The sequence below is a fragment of the Merops nubicus genome, unplaced genomic scaffold, assembly GCF_000691845.1.
Source record: "Merops nubicus isolate BGI_N331 unplaced genomic scaffold, ASM69184v1 scaffold4181, whole genome shotgun sequence".
NCBI classification, from domain to species: Eukaryota; Metazoa; Chordata; class Aves; order Coraciiformes; family Meropidae; genus Merops; species Merops nubicus.
Window position 1 is genome coordinate 14857 of NW_008590135.1, and position 14294 is coordinate 29150.

General features: G+C 37.0%; 1 protein-coding gene across 1 annotated transcript in view; it reads right to left on the reverse strand.

Annotated features, from left to right (window-relative positions):
- BIRC6 (baculoviral IAP repeat containing 6) overlaps nucleotides 1-14294 on the reverse strand; it is a gene marked incomplete at its 3' end in the record, with an annotated part of 148445 nt that overhangs the window by 14769 nt on the left and 119382 nt on the right. The gene's annotated exons all lie outside the window — the stretch shown is intronic.

Genomic DNA, 14294 nt, shown 5'->3' on the forward strand with positions numbered 1-14294 from the left:
GCCAGCTGCAGGAGGCCTGTAAAACATCCCCTTGCCAGCGGCCAGGAGGCAGCTGTGCCAGCCCAGGGGGAGGGAGCAGGGCCCGGAGGGTACAGAGCAGCAGGGCAACACCACCACCGCAGGCGGGCGGCAAGGGGGTGACAGCAGAGCTCTTGAAGGCTGGAACCCCAGTGCTACTACAGACAGCTGATTTAAAGGATCGTAACAGCAGCGTCTTTATTGCCACCTTTGTTTTATCGGTTGCATGAATTACAAGTTCTAGAAGGATGAGTGGACATGTCCAAAAAACAGGCCAATGTCTTAATGTCCTGTATTTTTTTATTTTCTTTGCCTGAATTGGCAAAGAAGTTCACAGTAGCCTTTCTGGACAATAGGTAGCACACATATGTACTCACAATTCACATCAAAAAAAGTGTCTCAGGTGTAAGTTTACTCTGTTGCATTTATGAAAAGCAGAAATCTCAGCAAGGTCATTTACCAAGACAAGCAGGTGTGGCAAACATCTGAAAACTTCTCATGGTCTAGTGGGACAAGGTCTTATCCCTGCCTACCGTACCTTTGGGTAATAAAGGTCAAGTTTTACCAGAATCACTACAATTCAGTTAGCCTCTTTCCATATTATTTGCAATTTAGAAAGACATTGAAGTCTAAACAGGTAAAAACCCCAAAGATTTCATAAAACTAGATCTCCCTTATATGCTGTAATAGCAAAACAGTCTGATTTGAAGGGATGATTGAGGGAAGAGGAGTGTGACTGAACTTAGCAAGAAGTCTTGACTTTCAGAAACTGCTGAGCATCCTGTCATTAGAAAATTGCCGTCTTTCACATATGCCTAAAGGTCATGAGATACTAAGGCACTGATCATATTTTTGAAAACTTCTAGACACAGTCCACTTAGTCCCGGAGACAAATGATTTAACATTTAAAGATTGTGCCTGTGACTTCAGAACATTTCAGCTGCTTTCCACACATGTATTTATTAAACGTCAATATAGATCCATTTCCTACAAAGACCTAAGTCTACCCATATGCAATGACAATTAATATAATATAAAAGCATATGAAGGCAGGTAGTTCCATAGGATCAATGTATCTCCTTAAATTGCATATATATCTGTAACAAGATAATGGCCCAACTGAGTCTAATACTCCTTTGCTTTCTTTTAATATTATACAATATTCAAACAAAGAACAGCCAGACCTAATGGCCCATTAAATAGATAGTACTGAACAGCAATAAATTTTTTTTTGCAATTCATTTAACAACCTCAGTACAACTTAACTGGCTATGAATAAGACTATAAAACTTACTTCCATTGCAAAGGATATTTAAAACATATCACAAAGAATATACCCATGTATTTTAAAATAAAGAAAACTATTAATACAGTATATCTATTATATACAAAAATCTTCACACTTTAGAGCAGATTATATAAACAAATAGAGTAGAATAACTTGTAAGAAAATGATGAAAAGTTCTGCTTTACTTGCATCTAATGTGAAGGTCTTCCTGCTGCGATTCTCATTGTGACCAGACTAGGAATTCCTACCCAAAGGAGCCTACAAAGTTGATGTAAAATAAAACAAAACAGATACTTGAGGGGAAAACCAAATACCTTTACCTATTTTAAATGTGTCACATTGCCAGGTACATACCCTCCTTGCTTCTGTGCTAGGAAAAAAACCGTATATACATGCTCTCAATCTGTCATCCTGTACATAATTTCTCGTTTACTAGGCTTGCATCATTTAAGGACTTCCTGAATTTCAGTTGCTTTAGAGTCCTACAAAAGCAGAAGTATTTTTTCTTACGTGCAATTTCTTTTTTACTTCTGACCAATATTCATGACTGACTTTCTGCCACTGTTTAAGGAAAGAAGGGTGTTCTGGCAAACAGCAGAAGGCACTGCTGAAAACTTTCCAAACTACAGCCCTTTTATTTGTTTTCTCAAAGACATCTGCCACTGCAAACGTGAGAAGGGTGATCATGAATGGACAATTAAAAAAAATAACTGAAAAAAAAGCATTCCGGAGAGAATGCATCTCTAAAACCAGGAAATGTACATTTAAAACAAAAAAAAATTCTTGTAAGTGGCTTCAAGTGTGGCTTGTATTTTACACCTCAGAAGAGGAAAAAAAAAAAACAGGCTAAAACTTTAGACAAAGAAATTTGCCTCTATAATCAAAGATGAGGTTGAATTCTGAGTTTATAATTACACTCTCATCTTCCATTCCAAGAGGCCTCCTCCTTATATGGGGTGGAGTTTCTAATCACCCAAGAGATGCCTTCATGTTTAATTTTTTTTTTTTTTTTTCCCCTCCTACACTTTGTATCTTCCTGGAAAGATTTTGTTAAATAAGTTGTCCAGAAGTAGCCATCTAATCCTGACTCTGTCTTAAGAAATATGAAAGAAAGCCACTGACTGTTATGTGGAGCAGCTATATTCAAAAATAATGATTGTTCTATTCACATCATGCACAAATACTCGAAGTCTATCGCAGTGCATCCAAACTTACCCTGCAAAAAAACCCCAATCCCCATCTTTGTATTCCAAGATACCCATTTTTTCTTTTATAGTAATAAAGTTCAGAGCAAATTGGTCTCATAAATTTAAGAAGCTAAAAGCAAAATAAGATAGTCTCATTACAAGGCTACTTTCTAAAAAGTTTAAGTCCAATGTTAAGATCACAACTGAAGCACCACACACACCTGCCACTAGATTTTTATGTTACTGTATTTTTACGTCCAAATAATTAAAAAACAGACCTTAAAGTTCTGACAATTTTACACCACTTGTAAAACATGCTTAGTAATTACCAAGGCCATATTTTTGATGCCTCAGTACGTTATTCACAAAACTAAACCCCATAGCCATGATTAAATGAAAGACTTGAGGATCTCATTATCTTATTAAAGACTCTCAGAAGCGACAAATGTCACCGTTCAAAAAGCCACACAAAGGAAACACCCATTTTGTATTTTTAATTAAAACGTTCAGACAGAGACTTGTGGCCACAGATACTGCCAAGCACAAGCACGATACATTCTTCTTTAGTAAGGCCACACATCTTTTTGCTAAATATTTAAAACCTGGAGCTGTTCCTCAGCCCTCCTGTCCCTGCATCCTTGCAAACATATGATCTATGAATGCAGTCCACGCTGCAGGCAACAGTGTCAGTTCCAAATACGTCATGCTCTGCTGCCTCTTGATTTTCTCTTTCAGAATCAACCCAGGGCAAGCCTCTTTTATAATAGGCCTAATTAACACCCTGTGTTCTGCTCCCTCTTGATAGAAAAAGATTGCCCACAGAGAATTTTAAAACCGGATCTCTTTAAGACAACATTAGCCTTTGGGTAAAAATATAAACAAAATATTTCTAAATATTGTTAACTTGTAGTAATTTAATTAGCTTGACTTTTTCTTCACCTTTCTCTATAGGAATAGCACAAGCATTTTCACAGTACTATTTTGGGTATCAGAAACAATGGCATCAGAAAAGACTAGTCCCCTGGCATAATGAAATGGGAGAAGGAGGGGTTAAGCCTCCTTACAGGTCCTGAGCTACAGATCCTGTGTCACAGCAGCACAACAATGCTCGCAGGGTGGGCCTCTCAACCCAGTGTGTACAGTGTCAGGCTGCACATAGATTATGATCAGTGCCCATATACAGCTTTAAAATTTTGCTCTTCTGATGTCAGCACTGAGCCCACTAGCAGTCGAAAAAAAAAATCACATCAAATATTAGAAGAGGTGAAGAGAAATTAGAAATTACTTAATAAGACTTCATTCAATCAGTAGTACCACTTCAACACCATGTGCATTTTTCTCCTGAGAGAGGACAGAACTGGAAAAGGGGCAAGAGAAAGGTGACTAAAGAACCCAAGACATAGGACAAGCTTCTGTACCATCTGTAATGAAATAAACTAAGACTTTGCATTCTCAGTGACTAATGAAGTGTATCATGTTTGGGTTTTTTTTGTTTGTTTGTTTGTTTGTTTGTTTAAGTATGAGTAGCAAAAAAAGTGAACGGAATTGGATCGATCAATACATTCAAAGGACAAGTTGCACCATGAGAAGAAATAATGCCACTTATAAAAGAACATACACTACACAACACATCAGTGTTAATCTTTGGAAAAGACTAAAAGCTGGAGCCGTAAATACTGTTACACGTTCAAAAGTAATTGGGTAAATTCATGTAAAAACAGACCATCAAGGTATAATGAATGAGGAGACATGACCCTTGGCCACATACTAGCAATACAAGGGCAGCATCTGCATGCTACATGCTCCCACAGGCATCTGTCACTGTCCACTGTTGGTGATGAAGTAAGGGCCCCAAAACCTCGGTCTCTTTTGGCATCACTGTTCCTATAAATGTCTTCTAGGAAACTTGGAAAAAAATAACAGTTTAACTGCAATATAAAAGGAAAACTGTGTTCAATTATGGAAGAAAAATACATAGCTCAAGTCAGTTGGTCAGTCATCTGGAGTTAGTGTAGATGTGGCTCAAGGCAGCAGACCATTGCTCTTAACAATTTCTGCTTTGCTTATTTTCAAAGAAAATTTGATTTTGGTGAAGTATTTTCAGGAAAGTTTTGTTTACAAGTCAAACAACATATAAAAACTTGTCACAAACAGATCCATGAGTCCAGAAAAAACTTTTGCCAGAACAAGCACAGGGCATTATTTCACTAGGCCAGTGCATACAGCTGAATAAACAGACAATTTCCTCTATTTCGCAAGGACAAAAAAACGAAACCCCAAAAATATAAAAGGTATAAAAATCACACTGATCATTTAAAGCATAAATGGCCACTAAAACCATGTGTGGTCCCCACTTTTGGAGATATTACTACTTCCATGCCACACTCTAGTCCCTGATAATGGAATTCATTAGAGAGAGTACTCCCTGCCATTAAATACTACTCCAAATAATCTTGAAAATGTGGACAGGTAATGAAGAGATATTTCTTGGAGGCTACAGAGCCATCTAACATGGTGGGGTGGGGTAGACATCATCAGGTAAGAATACTTAATGAAAATTAAAAATGCAATATTCTATATTCATTGGTTTTGTTTGAAAAAATGGCCCGGTAAGCATCAGTGTAGAAACTGTGTGAGGAGACTACTGCAGAGGAAGCCCATAGTGTCACAGCATCCAACCCCACTGCAACTTTTAAGAAACTGTCCACTGAAAGCTTGCTGGTTTTACCCAACTTTAGTTCTTTAAAACTGACAAAACACAGTTAAAGTGTCAATATACGAGCAAACCATGTTTGTGTCCAAATCTAGAAAACAAGTGTAAGAAAGCATCAAGGTAAAGCTACAGGATTGCTCTATACTATCCAATAAATACACAATGACATAAAAAAAGGCACAGACAAAAGAAAGACAGGAAAAAGACACAAGGAAAGATAGATATAGATAAAAAGCTACTCAGAGACTGCATGAGAATAAAGTTTTCTGCCTCATCAGGGCATGAAGAAAACCTTCATTATTGATACAACTCTTTACTATGGCATCTAGCAACATAAAAAGGATCAATATTTCTCTTTGAGTTACATGTAATGAAATAAATCTAATATTAAAGGCAAGCTAGAAGTGTCAAATCAATCTTCCACTTAGCCAAGAAAATAAGAAAAGTATTTTCTGTAGAGAAAAAAATATAAGATTAAAGCATTCTGCAGACAAAATCTTTCTTGAAAAAGTAAAAATAAACCTGAAACAAATCAGGTGCAAGCTTGCCCACCACCTGATTTTAAGCATCTCAAGTGCAGGCACTCAACAAAGATGAAAGGAAAGGTATCACTACTCTAAGAACACGAAGGAGGATTTTTAAGGAAGTTGATCTGGCTTCCATCATCCCCACACTGGAGGTGCAAACAGTGATTTCACTATTTTTGGCAGAGGAGTGGGCAAGCAGCCACCTTGAAATGATCCTCAGTTTCAGTGTTACTCCTTCCAACCCATAAAACAGTCACGAGTATTTTAGAGTAAGATGGGAATTGAAAATAAGATGGAAGCCTGCCATTTCATTGCACATGCTGCAGAAATCAACGTGGAATTTCAAAATTAGACAATGAAGTTGTGGGGTGTTTTTAAACCATTACTTCAGCTGATGGAAAAAGGCCAAGACTTGGGTCTTCTGTCAGCAGAGGATACCAACCTTGTCACTCGAGTGAAAGGCTGTGCAGCTCCTGTGCTTTATGGCAAACTTTCTGTATGTGTGAGCACACATACAAGATGACCTTCTTGAGGGACAGAAAGGAGATACTTAGGAATCTCATTCTGCCTTAAATATCTAACTATTTTGCTTGGCCAAGATGGCTGAGCCCCTGTGCATATGCAAAACAGAACCTTTATCACTTTATTTTCTACAGAATAGTTAGTTGTTTAATTACCAAGATGGGCTTTTGGTAAACACATTAAGTTGAGGCTGAGGAGGAAAATTCAAACCTAACAGCCTCCCTGACTCCTGACTCTAAGTTAAAAGAAAGGTAACCCCTCCTATTCACTGCATACTGAAGAATGCAAAAATTTAAGAATGCAGATAGCTGTGTGGTAAATTTATCAACCGGTTTAACCAAACACCACATATGGTGGGGAGAATCATCTCTGAGCCCCAAACATCTGGAATAGAGGAATTCGCACCTTCTGTGCAACCTCGTGCAAGTTCCTGCATCAAAATGCATTGAAATGGATCATCCTCCATTATGTTACAGTATAACAAAAAAGGCTAACTAAGAAGAAAAGATTCTTTTCCTGATGTACTATCTTGAAGATGTCCCATAGAGAAGGCAAGCAGATATAAATACCACTAAAAAAAGCTAGAGTATGTGTGTTAGAATAATCCACCACAGATTAAGTATTTTTTTCTAGACTAATTCCTTCAGCCATTGAGATCCTTCTCCTGTGACTTGCACTCAATACTATGAATACCCTCAGAGAATAATAAGAAACAAAATACTACGAATGGGAAGTGTCTGCATAAGAGCATGGGAAATGCCTGATACATATACGATATTTTATTTTCAAGAACAGGAGAGAAAACAAGAATGCAAAAGAAATAAATGTCAAGTGAGACATAGCCCAGAATAGTGAAGACCTACCACTGGACCAAACCAATGACACTTTCAATTGCTGAAAACAAAAGCTGGTCCTCTCAGCTATACCCCTCAGCTAACAAAACCCTTCCCTCAAAGTACAACAAACTTGCTCTTAGGAAATGTAAAGTACAAGCATCTACAACTTACCCTGGCAATCTGTTCTGCACATGAACAGAAAGAAGATAATAGCCAGTCTGTTTGGTCAAGAAATCTTTTAGCAACTTATTCAACTGTGCTGCCACTAATTGACAAAGCCACCCATATGTAAAAAGACAAAAAAAAAAATTGAAAACCTATTTTTACAGCGATTTCCAGAGTCTCTTGTGTGTACAAATAAAATATTTGTGCCCTGTAAGTGGTTGCTCTGTCTTCAGCAATAAGGATTAAGGCATGAAAGTTAACCAAAAAAGAAGTATGTTGTACATTCTGTGATAAAATACGGAACCGCAGGACATCTAGTGTGGTGTCACATTCTCCTCTGATATCATATTCTCTTCCCAAAAAGGACTGAGTCTGTTGGTAATGACAGGCATAATTTAAAAAATTAATTCTTAATGCCTCCAGTAAAATCTGTGAAAGATTGTAGCAATCTATTCCAGACACCCAGCACTCATATTCCCAGCCATGATTACTAAATCTAAATGAAACCACTTGAGACGTACTGTCTCACTAAAATAAGAAAAAATTGGAGGCCTAGTAATATTTACTCTGGAAATCCTGAAAAAATGCAATGTATCTCAGATGTTAAAGGGCCTGCTCAATGCCTTTGCAAATTACCCTCAGAAAGAAAGCCAGTCTAGTACCTACAAACTCCCAGTCTCATCCTACAAGCAGAGATATAGCTATCTGTGTTGGTGTCCAAATAACGAAGAAGAGAAAGGAACTCCTGGATGAAATGCTCATGGGCCTTAGCAATGAGATAAATGAAGCAGGAAAGTTCAAGGATAGGCTCCCTCCACTTTAAACAAGGCAGAAGCTTTACTGCCTTGTGCCTTGAACTGTCACATCAGCAACCTGTACTGTTTTCTGGAAATTAAACAGCCATCACAAGACAGGGACAATATATCGGCAGCAAGAATTTAATGGAACACTTACGGCCAAAACTAAAACACTTTTGAAGAGAACAGCACCTGCCTTTTATTTCCCAACTGAGTAATTTACAATAAACATTCGGAAACTAACTTCAGGAATGAAATTAACACCGGCTGTATCTCATGTATATTTTGTTACCTTCTACACATCCTTGTACCAGGGATCAGCATCTAGCTGTATTTCTCCTGAAAGCTTATTAAAAAAGATAACTCATCTGTGGGAGGCAAGAAGACAAACACACCATAGTTTCCTTTTACATAAAACATATTACACTGTGGAGTGCAAGGCATTGATGTCTGTTAAAAAAGGACATCTCACATTAGTACCAAAAGAGTGATGTCCAAGTGGATGCAAAGGGGAACGGTAAAAAAATTACAGAGCCTTGGCAGGCAGGTACAGACACATAAGCAGTTTGTTGCTCGTGCTTTCAAGACAGTCATACTATCCTCTAACCACAGAAGTCCAGAACTTAGTGGTCTCTGAATGAGAAAGAAACATTTATTTATGTTTCCAGGGTTGTCCTGTAAAGCATCTTCAGTGGCTTAGTCATAATTTGAAAAAAATTTCTGCAACTTTAAGCTCATAAAAACAAACAGACATAAAACCCTGGCCCATTCTTGATTCCAGAGTACTGTTTCTCTGAAAAGTACCCTGCATTATTTAGTCAGCAGGACAAAGAATACGTGTGTGAAAAGCAGGAGGTGGAAGAATAAGCTGAGTTGCGAGAAGCCTCACTGAAATCTAGCCTTTACCCCTACCTATTTTTCACCTGATAATTTATTGACTATCTTTCCCACAAAACTGCCTTCCTTCTGGAAAATGTAACATGCACTTTAATTCTGTGATCAAGTGAGTGGGGCAAGAGGTTGCATGCTAGTCTGAAGTATGCTGTATACATGCAGCTGCAAAATCCACCACCAGCTGCGTAAATCAATGAAGAGCTCTCCAGTTAATGGATTTAAGTTTAAACGCCATATAAAACAATGTGCAGTACAGAAACATAAAAACTGAAGCAGAAGTTAGTCTCTCAGTGATCTTTGCTAAATAATGATTTGTTGAAAGAAAATATTTCCACTAGCTCTTTGAAGTAAACTTCAGTCTTTAAAGGACTGTTTCATCTGCCATGCAATCCAGTACCCAATTACAAATCAAATCTAAAATGTCTCATTCTTCATAACTATTTTAATTCTCAAAGATTTCAATGCCATATTTCAACGTGTTTCATAATTAATCCCTATAAATTACAACAAATTTCAGCAACATAGTAGCACTAGAAGTACAAATTTACAATTTGTTCTTTCATAAATCTTTTACATTATTAACCACTCAACTGGATAATTGATTTTGACCTTTTTAAAAAAAATCTGTTATTAAAGTTCTACTCTAAAAGTACCATCTACTAGGAAATTGTCTGCTACTTTAAATGTTTTCAAAACATATGAAACATATCTTCATATTCTTTCTCAATAGAAATTAAGAGATTTATTGTGATAATAATTTAATCCTCTCATTGCAAAATTATTTCCCACTAAAGATGACAAATTAGAGGAAAAAAATGTGGCAAAACATGCTGAGATTTTGGTATCTTTCAGGTTCGTTTGTATTGTTGTTTTGTTTTATTTTTTTTTTCAGATCAGTCACCTGGAAACTCCTATGAACAAGATTTGTTCTTTATCTCAAGGTAAGATGCTTTAAGGGCTTTGGAGAAAGAGTAACTTGTTTTAACACTGCTGTTCTTCTCCAAGAGCCATCCTCCTGGACCCCAGTTCATTTCCCACTACTCTGCTTCCTTTTGCTTGCCCAGTAAGGACCCTATATTCATTTAATGGATTCCTCTAACAACAAAATTTATGAACATGACAGCTCAAAACCCTGTCTCAAAAAACCTGTCTCTCAAAACCTGAAAGCCCTAATATTCCTCCAGAAGTATGCAGCCTACACTCAAACCACTGTGAAGAAATAGCCCTGGATCCATGCTGTCTTTGACATAAAACCTCTTGAGCTGTGGAGAACAGCACTGAATCCTGACTGAAGCATTTTAAAAATTACTAGCCACTTTTAAAAAATACAACACCCAGACAAGAGATTCTTTTTTACTCCAGTGAAGAAGGGAAAAATGAAGATTGTCTGATGCCCCATGTAAGACTAGAGACTGAAGAGAAAAAAGCCTCTTGCCTTTTTTCCATCATTCCCTTTCACCATACCCAGAAGGTCATTACACACAGTTGGGGATGAACTCACCTCTAACTCAGGAACTTTAATCAGTCTCCAATTTCTGAGTTGCTTCAGTTCATCAAGGAGGTGATTAAAATAGCTTCCTCAAAACAAATATGTGACACGTCACTTGACACCCTCCAAAGGAAGATTGGCTCAGTTTTTCCTAAACTATTACTCAGCTGTCAAATTCGGCAATTCTCTTGACAAAATACCAGTCTGCATTCTGACCACATTCACCGGCAATAAAGCAGTGGTTGAGCTTGATCGGTGCTAAAAGAAGATGGTGGAGAAAGGGCTATGGCAGAAGACGTAGTACTATTCTGTGTCTCTTTAACTGATTTCTTAATACAGAACTATTCAAAAGCAGGTGTGAGAGACTGGAACAAGTAAATTTCTGGTAAATGAATACTGACAGGTGGGAATAGAGGAATTCTGTAGTTAGTTATGAGAGCATTCTGAATCTTCCAAGGATACTCTGGGTCAGTAACTAAGTTATAAAATCAGAAAAAGACACCAAACCAAAACAACACAATAGACAATAGCCAAAAGTAATTGAAATTCCTCAATCACAAGGAAAACAAGATGTAGACATATAGTTGACGTGTCCAAGTCATCAAGTCAATGCTGAGATGAAACACAGGAAAGATACGTGAATGACAATAATAAGAAATCTAAAAGTAATGTGTTTTGCTACAGATGAAGAATCCCATTTCTTCCTATTTTTTTTCAATAGAGGAGTAAAAAAACTACTTTGAAACCTGTCTCAAACTGGCTATGCCAATCACGGCTGACTCAAGGGCATCAGACATCAATCTATATAATAAAAAACAGGCTAAGAATTCCCAAAAAGAAAGTTATGTTTAGTTCTCAGGAGAGACAAAAAGGAAAAAAAAAAAAATTCAGGAGGAAGGAGCATGGATATCCACTTCCTGCTTAAGCTAAGCAACCCACTTCATCTTAATTTGCACATACTATTGCATCTCCCAACAGACGCAGTTTTGCTCTAGTGTTTTGCAATTTAACTGAAAAAGTGTCAAATCTCATAAAGAAGCTTGTGGAGTTTTTCAGAAAAGAAAACTAGAATGCATCACCTAGAGGATGCATGTGCTACTGCATTTCAAGTAGTTTCCTTCATCTTAGGGGAAAAGCTATAAGGGAAAAGACTCTTCATGGACAATTCAAGTATGAATGATCCTTTGGATTTCATGATAGCATTTTAAACTAAACAGATTTTTAAGCCTAGACAGATCTTTAAATTTTTCTTTCCACATTCTCCATCAAATCTTCCTTTATATTCTGCTTTAACTTGCAGTCTTCCTCAGAGCATTTCCTCTCTATAAGGGCAAACAATACATGGCTCAAAACATAGTATTTTAATTAAAAAAAAAATGCATAGTGTAATCCTCGAGTACATGAAAATAAAAGCTATATAAATCCATAAAAGTACATGAGGAAAAAGAAAACCTGAACTTTGGTTAAGAGTATTTTTCCCTTTTGTAACTGTGATGTTATGGGTGTACCACATTACTCATGCCAGTAGCATATAGCAGGATAATGATCATCTAAGGATCAAGACTGTAAAGTGTTGGATTTATAACACTAAGTTTTTACAAGATAGCCTGGCAACTTCCTCTTGAAGCATGAGTATCTTTAAAATATGGCATACATTTGTATTGCCTAAGGTCTATTCCCATGCAATCGAAATGCCCAGACATCAGCATTAATGAACAGAATGACCTCTCATCAACAGAATTTGTTCTGCTCTTGGGATGCTACATAAATCAGTTACCACAGAGTTGCCAAAGTCTTACTAAGTGCCTGAAAGCTCTGCCCAGACGGAAGTAGCAGAATTAAATTTAGAACATTTTTGGATACCGGTATCCAAACCCACACACTATGTAACCCTGTAATGTTCACCCCAAATCAGGTGGTTTTACTACTGACTTGCCTAAAATGTACTCCTAAACTCCGATTTTTGTCTGTTTTACACAAAATATAAATATCTCCTCATCTTTATCATCAGATATTATGAATACAGCAAGGCTTTTTCAACCTATATTACTCACTCCACCCATCTGAAAAATGTGAGAAATCTCACGTGAAATTTTCTCTTCATACTGGAGATGCATTGTAGCTTTATGGCAGTCATTTGGAAACTCCAGCTTCCACCCAGTATTCCTGTAACTGATAAATGTTAAGTCTGGCAACCTTTCTTTACTTCTTCCCAAATAGAAATTCTCAGCTTAAAGCAGCTACTGCCCCATCCCTCTTACTGTGCTGTGCTAGAGATTTGTTTTTGGCTGGGTCTGTTTTCCAAAACAGTTCATGGCATGTCTGCACAGACATGCCTATCAATACAACAGAAGGATGGGAGGGGAGAAAGGCTATCAAATCAAGGTCCACAGCAAATGCTGGAGCTGAATCATGGTGTGCAGGAGCTGTTGCTCCCCCTCAACTGTGTGCAGAGGGAGTGCAGAGAAATTTGTTTCCCTGGGTTCACCTTAGCCACTGAAGTGCCAGTTGCATCACAACTACGAAAATGGCAGACTGCTACAAGACCTCAACCATGGCAATAACCAGGCCAAGAAATGCTTTGTGAAACCTTTTGCTGCTTTCTGTGGATACATCTTAATTATCTGGCTATACATAGTGGATCTACTGAATTTACCTTATTGCCACTATTTATACTTAATGTTGCAAGAGATTCTTCTGCTGACCTTGAATCTTTAAATCTGGTTGTGCTGACAAGGTAACAGACTCCTACTCTCCAAATAAGTCATTAATCTTTAAATCAAAGATGCACATAGTACAATTTTCCTCCTCTCACAAAGAACAGGGTTTGATTTTTAACGTCTGAGGGTTAACACAGTACAATGGCTTGAAAATTCATTTATTGCTAAGTGCTTTCAGAAACGTGCATGGGCAGAATACACAGGTGAAAATTGCCCCATCTTTTTATCTCTGAATGGATCTAAATGACAATAGAAATACATTCTAGATACAGAAGACAGAAAACAACTACACGAACTAAAGTTCCAGTAGTCTTTTCAGAATAAGGGAAGAGCTTAAAAGGAAATACCATATATACATATATATATATTAGAATTTACTTTAAGTAAGTTATGCTAGGGGTTTAACCTATTTACTTAATTCTTCTACAGTCAATTTCACTGAGCTGACAGTATTTCAGGATAAAGGGCAAACCATGTACAAGCACCATACGTCTTAATGGTACTTTGAACATGGTATTTACCATTAAAATAATGCACAAGTAAACTATGCAGCTTTGCTCATTACTAAGAAACAAACCAATGTATTTAAACACTTCAGAAAAATGAGAAAAAATAAAATTATTAAATTAATTAGTAAATTAATTTGTATATTGGAATTATTTAAAGCAATGTTTTAAATTTAAAAGCTCTTCTGCTTTCCCACAAAAAAATACTCAAAATAGAATTTCGAACAATGCCTTGTAATTTCTAAAATATGCTTTTCTGGAAGGTGATAAAAATTCCTGCTGTTCAAATCCAATGTAATTAATTATAGTTTTATTTTTCATACGCGTAAGCTTTTTGTACTTTTGAGTTCTGAATTGCTTGATATTGCAAGTAGTTTTTACAAACAAGTTTTCCAATGTATGTAAAATACAGTTGCCTTCGTATCAAGAAGTCATGCTATACCAACAAAAGCGCACTGCATTTCTACCCTTCAAAGTGATTGAATAAAATTATTTGAAACACAATTACTTGCAGAGGTTATTACAATTGTGGCGTTTTATCTGAAGAGGCTGGGAAGAAGAGAAGACTTTGCAGAGCTCCCCCTCCTTTCCAATAGGGCAGGCAAAAAATACCTCTCTGATTTACCTAGGAA